The sequence below is a fragment of the Coloeus monedula genome, assembly GCF_965178545.1.
Source record: "Coloeus monedula genome assembly, chromosome: Z".
NCBI lineage: Eukaryota > Metazoa > Chordata > Aves > Passeriformes > Corvidae > Coloeus > Coloeus monedula.
The window spans coordinates 75,981,164-75,991,154 of record NC_138822.1 but is presented as its reverse complement, the minus strand read 5'-3'; the positions used below and the strand labels follow the sequence as shown (position 1 = coordinate 75,991,154).

At 55.6% G+C, this 9,991-nt stretch overlaps 1 long non-coding RNA gene across 1 annotated transcript in view; it reads right to left on the bottom strand.

Moving 5' to 3' along the window:
- Positions 1–272: 272 nt before the first annotated feature.
- LOC309585384 overlaps positions 273–9,991 on the bottom strand; it is a 30,064-nt gene continuing 20,345 nt past the window's right edge. The window contains exons 2-3 of the long non-coding RNA XR_014227292.1: positions 997–1,089; positions 273–400 (exon numbers count right to left, since the gene is read on the bottom strand). This is a non-coding gene — a long non-coding RNA (uncharacterized lncRNA). The remainder of the gene's footprint in view (positions 401–996; positions 1,090–9,991) is intronic.

Sequence of the window (9,991 nt, the reverse complement as noted above, 5' to 3'; positions counted from 1 at the left end):
ACCAAGCACTGTAACCAGTTACCTAGAGAGGTTATGGAGTCTTCATCCTTGGAAATATTCAGAAGTCATCAGGACAAAGTCCTGGGCAATGGCTCTGGGTGGGGCTGGTCCAGATAACGTCCAGATATCCCCACCAACCTCAACCCCTCTGTGTAGCCCACAACACTGCAGCCTGTTCTGGCTGTCCCCCCCACTTACCCCTCTGCAGCAGGACCCTGCTTTGCTCCGGATTAACCTCCCTGCCCCGCAGCAGGCGGTCGTTGGCACAATTAGCTGAAGACACCTGCCAGTCAGGCACCCCCCAGAAGCGGCGTGGCTGCCGTGGAATGGCTCCCACCATCACGGTGTGCCTCCGAACCTCTGCAACGTTCTCTCCAGCTCTTCAGTGTCCACAGCGGCTCTGAGGGGAAGGAAAAGGGGGAGATGCAGGGCTGGGGTGGTTCAGATGCTTCCTGGGAGAAAGGCAGGACAGTGCTGCCTGTCTGCAGGGTCACACAGGCAGGGAAGGCAGCATTTAGGCTCAGCCTTTCCCAGCCTCCCAAATCAAAGGCCACATACACCTCAGCCACCTCAGGCAGTGCTAACACCTTGATTTCCATTTGAACCACAAATATTTTAAGCTAAGCTGTGAACTCTCATACCTGGCTTGATTTTACATCCCTTTTGCATGCCTTCCTGTATGAAACCCTGCGCATAGGAAGAGATTCCTCTTTTTCTGGCGACCATTTCATGCCTTGCTTTCCAAGACACTGCAGCAACCTCTGGGCCTCCAGCTAGCTCCTGGTCTCATTTTCACCTCCTCCCCCTTCCACCCACAGCACAGGACACTTTCTGGCCCTACAGATAAGGAGAAGAGCTTGGAATTGTTTTCTTCCAATAAGAGATGCCTTTCAGGGAAGGCAGAAATGAGGAGCCTGACAGCCCTGAGCCACAATGGCCCCCCACCAGTTTTCCCCAGCACAAAGACAGCAATCCTTTCATGTGCACAGCAGTCACCTGTTCAGATGTGCCCTTGATGCACAACGGAGATTTGCGGATGCAACACAGCTCCCCTGTGGTCATAATCCACGGGCACTGCAGCTTTGATGCCTGGAAGAGGGCGTGGAGGAGAGTCAGCTCATGCAGCAGCTCATGGTACAACACCTTCAGAGTGGGCAGGAGCCCTTGGGCACCTGCAACCTCAGCACCTCTACAGCAGAGGCAGCTCATGGGCTTCACTAGCCCAGGGACCTGCAGCTGAAGGAGGAAATGGTGCCTGTCCCTGGGGGTCACACCCTCCTCTCCTCCCTCCCCATACATCCCTCAAAGAGGGGCTCACTGCAGCATCCATCCAGAGGGAAGTCACTGTCTGGGCACCCCAAGCCAGCAGTGAGTACTGCTCTGAAGGCTGGAAACAGCAGGGCCAGAGGCAGCAACACTCGAGTGCAATCCCCTTCTGGCATCCCGGTCTGGCAAATTCTGCATCCCCCCAGCTTGCATGTGGGAAGCCAGCATCAGCTGTGCTTGCTGCCTGACCTCACCTGACCCAGAAAACAGGCTGTTCTTTCATTACATTTCCAATAAGATTTGTAATTACAGGCTGTCATGACCAGTCCCTGAGAGCTGGACAGCTCAAAAGCCACCGCCGCTGCTGGGGAAAGGGCACTGCCAGCAACCAGCCAGAACAGGACCTGTTGATATTCAACACAACAGCACCCAAGGAGCACTTGCAGCAGGGCAAATCAGTGCTGCAGCACAACAAACCACAGTTCCAAAACCTCAACAAAAGCTTTTTGTAAAGACCAGCTCCTCCTGGCTCCTTCCCATATGAGACCTGCACCAAAGCAGGTAGGAAAGCAAGTGAATGCCCACAGTTGTGGGTGGATGTTGAAGTGGTAGCATGCTGTGCTCTGCCTGCCTGGAAGGTTGCTGTTTCCCTCCTCCATCCCTGAGGGAGACTTGTACCATGACTTGTGTGGCACAATCAACCCCTGGGAAGCAAAATCAGCAACCAACAGCAAGAATCAGCCTGGTTCAGTGGAAGAAAGCATGTGTCCTTGCCAGAACAAATACACAGTTTCACCTGCATCCTTTCATTCTCTTCCCTGTGTCCCTCTGAAGTCACAGCCATTTTCTCCCCAGCAGCAGCTACCTTTCACAAGAATGGATGTATTGGGACAGGCTGACCTGCTAACACCACAAATCCATCCCAGCTGAGCTCTCAGCACCAGTCCTCAGGTGCTGCCAGCACCAGCCAATAGAACACACAGCTAGAACAAGGGGCTGCACCATCTTTTGCCAGCCCAGATACTGTTGTTTGGAGCATCATGCTGGAAATGCCAAACCCATGGTGGGGCCAGGAAAGTGTCACCCAAAGTGTCTCCAAGTAGACCCTAGGATCTCCTTGAACATCCTTCTGGAGGAATGCCCATCAGCCTGGGATGGGGATCAGCTGGGGCATAGCACTGCTTCTCACCCTCTTTGAGATGCAAGGAGCTGTGTCCCAGGGAGGTTCTCTTGGCAGTGCCAAGTGCCTCCCAGGGCAGTTCCTCCCTGCTGAGAGCCCATCCTGCTCACAGTAGAGCTCAGCCTCTGACAGCACTACGGGAGTCCACTACCTCCCCCAGAGCAGGACAGCAATCCTGGGACCACAGCTTCCTGCAGTCCAGGGGACAGGGAGAAAGCACCTGCTCACCTCTGCCTTCTCTTCCCCTTGAGACAGGCATTGCTAGAGCCCTACTTCTGGCCACATGGATGGGACAGAGCCAGGCCCAGGGCCCCACCAGCTCAGCTGAGCAGCACAGGTACCAGCCCCTGGACACAGCACATGGGGCTCCATGTGCCTGGACCAAGGGTTTGGTCCCTCCTAAGCCCACGTGATGCTGATTTTTTTTGACAATGTTTCAGCCCATGCTGGTGCTCTAAGACAGGACTCAAAAAGATTTCCCTCTTGAGGGAAGCCTAGCCAGATCTCTTCCACTCTCTGCCCCGCTCCTGCCAAGGCTCAGAAGACAGGCAGGACCCTGTGCTTTTGCCAAGATCTCCCAGCACCTGGATCTGGAGCTATGCCAGCCACAGCTTTCCTCTATTTCTTTGCCTGGGGAAGGGCACCACGCTTCATCACCCAAGAGATACCCAGTGCCAAAGCACCTGCAGAGAGGGAGCGTGTCCCAGGCACTGGGGCAGAAAGGCTGTGCTCCTTGGGGACGCTGAACCACCAGAGCCTGACATGGAATAACACAGCCAGGCCTGGTGGGGTTGGGTCAGGGACTTGGCTTACCTGCTGGTTCCATTGCTATTAGCACATCCAGGGGGAAGCCAGGATTAACAGACCGTGTTCTCAGTCTGGAGGAAACAGAGCAGGATGGCGAGTGAGGACGAGTGGCTGGGCAATGCAGCAGCAGTGCCACATGCTGGGCTGCAGCCTGCAAAAGGATCTGTTGCTGTTCGAGCTGTACTGCACCAGCCAGAGAGGAAGCAGCATGAGTGTGGAGCAGGGAGGTATCTGTCATGAGGCAGAACCCTTGGGAGCCTGGCAGGGATGGCTGCACAGCACCAGTGCAAGGAAGAGAGCAAGAGCTGTGCCCAAAGTTGCCACACTCATTCAGGGGGGATCCAGTGGCTTCCCAGAGCAGCACTGGCAGCCGGTCAGAAGGGACACATGGCCAGTGGACAAGAGGCTTTGACTTGGGCACTGCTGCCTGGGACAGAGCACCAGCCTGGGGGCTGGCAGGGACAAGAGAGGTCTTTGCACAATTTAGACCACAAAAAACTCCCAAACCAAGCCCTAAGTGGCTCTTGCTGCCTTCTTCTCTCCTGCTCCCTTTCCTGGGAAGTGCTACAGAGAGACTCTGGTGGCCTCACTGGGGGTGAAGCAGGAACCAGACAGCCAGGAAAGAAAAGGGCCATCATTACCAGAGGGCAAATAATCATCCACAGCTATTCACCCCCATTAGCCCGAGGTGGCACCCACTTGCCCGGCACAGGGAGTCGAGGGTGGGCAGCTCCCATTCCCCTTCCCGAGCACAAGGCAAGAGAAGAGGCAACAGAAACTGCTGGAAACAGACTGTCTGGAGGATAAATCACAGCTCCACAGGTCCTATCTGAACCCAAGGAGAAAGAAGGAAATCTAACCAGTGGTGAGCACAAACCCAGGAGCTCTCTGGCACAGGCTAAGAGCAGAGCTTGCAAAGTGTCAGGAGGCAGAAAGTTTCCGTCACAACCCTGAAGGATGGCAGCACTAACAGCAATGCTGCCACCAGAGAAGGGTTCCTGCACAGTCTGACAGATCAGGCATCTCACCATCAGGAGAGAGACAGACATGTGAGGCTGGGGAGTACCTCCAGCACCGTAGCAGAGGTGGCAATCCCAGGGAGAAGCCGACTAGTGAGATGCTAGAGGAGCAAACTATGCTTGAAGGGAAAGATGACCACTGGCCATGGCTCTGGCACTATCCTGGAATTCAGGCTGTGGAGGAAGGAGCTGACACTTTGTGGAAACAAGAGGGAGGAAGAAGGAGAGGGAGGGGGAGTGGAAACAGAGGGAGGGAGCTTCCTTGCCCCACTGCAAGGGCAAGTGCTGCTCTCGAGGGTCCTCAGGAGGCCTCCTGCCATGCCAGATTTATGCAGCTGCAGAGCCTCGCTCAGTGCTAGCCCCTGCTAGGAATGGAGAGGAAGCCTGAGCCCGGAGGGGAAGGATTGGGCAAGAGGTATTTAATGCCCATGTCAGGAGTGCAAGCTCCTAGAAACCATCAGACACAGCTTCTACAGAGAGAGAGAGACACGACACCTCCCTGTGCCCGCAGCACCGTGTCCGTGAGGTGCTGCTGCTCCCTCCCATCCCGCGGGAGGCGGCACTGACGGGGTGCAGAAGCCCCCGGGGACAGAGCAGCCCTCTCTGCAGTACATCTTGCTGGGGCTCCAGGCTGCAGCAGCCTCCTCAAGGGCTGAGGTCTGCCCAGCGACATGCAATGCCTCCCCAGCCCCAGCACCACACGCAGGTGCCGCAGGGACTGAGCCCTTCTGCTCGGCCAAGTCAGGATAACACAATGAAACCTCTCCTGGGAGCTGGGGGAGCCGGAGCAGAGCTCCCAGCCCAGTGACTTACCCCTTCTCCCTCTGCTGCCCCTCGTCCTGGCACGGACCGCCTCCGCACACCTTTCCCAGGTGCCTGGCTTGCAGACGGCGACGCTGACAATAGCCTGCGGCTGGGAAGGGGGGCTTACAGGGTCTGCAGGCAGATCCCACTATGCGACAGTCACCTGTGTAAAGCTTTCCCCCACGTCCAACCCCCTCCTCGCCAACCTCGCCTCCACGCACGGCTGCCCCTCTTCCCAGGAAAGCGCAGTCAAAGAATGAAAAGCAGCTTAAAATCCGGCAGGACAATCGGGCAGCTCTCCAAAGCCGGCAGCACCCTCTGCCCACCCAGCCCAGCAGGTTCAAACCTCTGCGATACAGCCCACGGCTGCCCAGCTCCAGTGTTCGACCGGGAGCCCAGGAAACCTGCAGCAGGCAGGGCAGGGAAATCCCATGCAGCAGCCGCTTACGGGGAGGACAGCCCAGGTTGAGGACAGACCTTTGTCTCTGCCTGCCTGTCTCGCTCGCTCGCTGCCGGAGGAGGAAGAGGGGGGCGGTGGGGGACAGCGAGCAAAGATAACACCCCTAGGAGGGATGTCACAGCCACGTTAATCACTTGGAATTCCAGCCAGCGCGCCGCAAATATGGGCAGCAAATGGAGATGCTCAAAGCTCTAAAATAATTGGATCCTTTCACAAGAGCCGAGCCCAGAATCCAGCGCAGGAATTCAGTCCCCGCTGGAAGTCGAGAGATCAAATGCATGGAGAGGCAGGCGCAGCACAAGCAATCCTCAGCCACCGCTGTATCCAGCTCCATAGCCTTTGGCGCTGCTTTAATCTCAGGTGCCTTCCCAGCGGGAGCGAGGGGGGACCACAGCGGAGAGCCCGAGTGCCCAGCTGAGGACCAGCCCCTTCCCATCCAACTTACTCTACTTGTGGCAAGGTGCAGAAGCGCTGCCAATGCAAGAGAGGGTTTTGTGGAGGAGACCAGCTGCCTCGAAGCCTTACTCGACCGGAGGAACAGTCCCTGGAAAGGAGACCCCCGAAGCTGCTGTTTGGCCCCCGCTGCCCTGCAGGGGAGATGCCTGGCCCGGCAGGATTCCCAGCCCGCATCACATTCCCGGCGAGACGCACACACGGCACATGTAGGCTCCTGCTCGGCGCCTCAACGGCAATGAAAAGGCACAGAGGCTTCTGCCAGAAAACAAAGAGGCAGCGGCAGAGCTGGGGGTGGGGAAAACTCTCCGCTGCCCAAGAGGATCCCTGCAGAGGCAGCAGGATGCTGCTAGGCTCCACCGCAGCTATTTACCCCCATTAGCCCGAGGTGGCACCCACTTGCCCGGCACAGGGAGTCGAGGGTGGGCAGCTCCCATTCCCCTTCCCGAGGCAGGGCTGGGTGAGAAGTGCTGGAGGACACGAGCCAGGCCCAGGACAACAGCTGTCCACTAGCAGCAAATTCCTCTGTGCTGGCTCCACTTCACAAAAAGCTGTGTCTTTTCACCTCGGGGTAGCTGCTGCACAGAAGAAGGCGCAGCCAGCACCTCGCCTGCAAGCCTTGGGGACCCCCATGGCGTTGGACTTGGGGCAAGCACAGTGGCCTCGGCAGTCACCCTGAGGCAACAAAGAATGCAAAAGCAAGCCCCTGGCCACCCAGGCACAGGGACATGTCAGCCAGCTCCCTTCCAGCCCTCCTGTCCCTCTCCAGGGGTGGTGGCCTGAGGGACGAGCGTGGAGGACCTCAGCCACTGGATGACTACACGGACTGGCTGCTCCAGTCCAGACCCTGGTGCCAACTGAAACCAATGGAAAATTTTCCACCGTGTGATTACCAAGTCACATGCCTGTGAGCCAGTCACAGAATGGCTTTGAGAAGGCAAGTGGGATCTGGCCAAGGGCAGGGACCACTTCTGGTCTGCACTTGCATGACACCTGAGGTCTCTGGCCATGACCAGGGCATCAATGCACTGCCACATTTCAAGTTCAATAAGGATGCTTGTCCAAGAGAGGCATTCCCCAGGCCCAATCTGGATGAGGCCCCCACCACTCTAAGTGATGTACAAATGTTAGCACCAAGAGCCCCTTTTATCTGATCTCCCAAGAGGAAGAATAATACCCTGCAGATGGTGTCTGCATCAGAAGCCCTGCAAACCATACTCTAACATGTTTAACTCAACTCCAGTGGTAAGACAATCACACAGTAACTCCCATCCTGTCAGCTCCCTTTCCCGGACTGTGCACCATGAGAAGCATGATCTCGGTGTCCAGCATGAACAGCCCAGCCCCTTTTCCAGCACTATTAGCTGAGTACAGAAACAGGAGCCTCTGACAGGGAGCTCTGGTAGTGGGGTGACATTTTGCAAGCTGGGAGAAGATATGCACAGAAATCAGCAGGTGATAGGACCTCTGTTGCTCCCTGCTCTGCCATCTCCTTTCTTCTCCCTCTGGTCACCACTGCATACAGCCACAGGCATTCACAGCCTCCTTACCAAGCCAGCTCCTTCTGTACCCTGATGCCCCATAGCCATTCACACCGCCTAAACCCAGATGCACAATACTGCCCCTTCCCCACATCCTTCACATGGCACCTGGGCTCTGTATCCCCACAAGTGTGCTCCTCTTCATTCCCACCCCATCCTCCACCACCATCAGACCCTGTCCAGTTTCTATGAACCCCCAAGGCAAGCCCGTAGCTCTTACCTGTGCTCTGTTGCCTCCTGATTGCTGCAGTTCATACCTTAACTTAACCCAGGCTCCTCCCATTCCCGACTGCCACACACCCACAGCCCCACCAGCCCAAGCCTCCTTGCACACACTCAGCTGATGAGCCCCTGACACCCAACAGACCCACAGCACCTTCACCTTTCCCTACTGCTCCAAACAGTCACCAGGCACCTCAGGGCAGTGGAGAAAATCCCAGGGATGCTGAATTGCTCTCATCAGCTCCAGGTGTCAAAGCTACATGTTGGAAGAGAGAGTAGGCAAATGGCCTGCAGTGGGGAGGGCAGCAAGGATTGTGCACTGCAGCATTTGCCCCGTGGGAACTGCCCCTCCCCACCGCAAGCCCTCTTGCAATACACTTCCTTTTACTGTAAGAGCCCTCCAAGGGAGGTGCTTGAGCACAGGCACTCGGGCCTCCCGCTTGGTTACCAAGCTGCAGCCTGCAGATAAGGCTGCAGCAGCTGTGGGGACATTCAGCATCTTTTCCACTCCCCGTACTAGACATGTACGTGGCACAGGGGGAGGAGATACCACACACACACACACACACACAGAGCTGTGCACAGCCACCCAATCCATCCTTTTCCAGCTGCGATTTAGAAAGGCTCAAGTCTAGCACAGGCCAGAGTGATGGCGTGTGCTGGGCAGGTATTTGGGCCATAAGGGTGAAGCTTTGTCCATCTTTGATTTTAAGAAGATGGACACAACCAGGGCTACTGCAGGCAAGGAGTATTTCCACCATGAATTCAATGTCCTGCATCTTGTCACAGAAAAGGAAAACCTCTCTTTCCTGTAGGACTGAAACTGAGAGAGAAACACCCTGCTGGAATTACGAAAAGGTTGTCACAGCTGTCATTAAACACTGGCACTGTTGCCCATAATGAAGACAAACACATGAGAGCAGAAGGCCCTAAGAAGGGAAATGTGGGGGTAGCAGGGACTGGAATTCTGACTGTAGGCATATTCATATGAAAGGCAGCACAGGAGACACAGTCCAGCTCCTATTATGTCCTGTGAAACTGCAAACCTCCTGGTCCACACAGAGTGAACCACCCCTGGGGTCCCACAGACAGCAGAGGCAACTAGGTCAAAAACACCTTCAACCTGATGGTTGATCCATGCCACTGAGGACACAGATGTCCTTCTAGACCTGACCCTCCTAAGGAGACAGAGCCTGTGAGAGGCCTAAGAGCTCTCCCTGGGTTACCAGAAACCAGCTCATCCCCTGCCACACAGCACTTGTTCCCGCAGCTGGGAACAAACCTCAGGCCCAAGCCACCAGATCCTGCTGCTCCTGATGCACAGGGGGTGCTGTGACAGGGACATCCAACTAAAGCAAGCATGCCCAGAGCAGTATTGAGCGGACTGCCAAGGAACGGAGAGCAGAGCACACAGGGCAATGGCAACACAGTGTCAACAAGCCTGAGGGAAAGACTGAAAGGAGCAACTTCAGAAGGGATCTGGGGACTAACACAGGTTTACAAGAATGTTCTAGACCTTGAAAACCTACATAAAGGGAGCCTGGACATCCACCCAGCCTCTGCCAAACGAGAAAGCATATGTAGCTACTGCTGCAGGTCAGCTTAACCCAGGCACCATGGCTATGAGCAGACCCCTTTGCTCTGATTCATTACTCTTGCAGACAGGATGGGCCAAACACTGTAAACACCCTCTGAACACTTACACACCAGACATGGGCTTCTGCAGCATCAGATACCAGGTCAAAGCTCGGAGACACAATAAATTGCAGAGTGAAGTTGTTCCTGAAGACAAGACTCATAAGACTGCCAGCAGCCAGCCTTGCAGAAGGACAGGACCAGGAAAAGAGCAGCCATGAGAATAAAAGGCTGGCAAAGAAACAGAAAATACTGTGAGCAAATAATTCTTTCCAGACAGTCCTTTGGGCTCATCTCAGCATCCATCTGCTGAGGATGGTCAAACAGCTGGAACCTTTAAAAAAGCTACCAGTGATTTCCCTTCCAATCGCCACTATCTCTGGGACAGGCATCATGGGGAAGATAAACCTTCCATCTGGAGGGCTGGAGGCCAGCATCCTCAGGAGCCTTCCAAAAACACCAGCACCCCCTACATATCACAGCTCTGTGCTTCCAGCAGAGCAAGGAGGATGCTTTACGTCCTGTGCTTCGCTGCCCACTGGCTTCTTGTGCTCATGTGGGGAGGAAATAATGCAGAATTCCAGAGAGATGTGTGCTCCAGCTA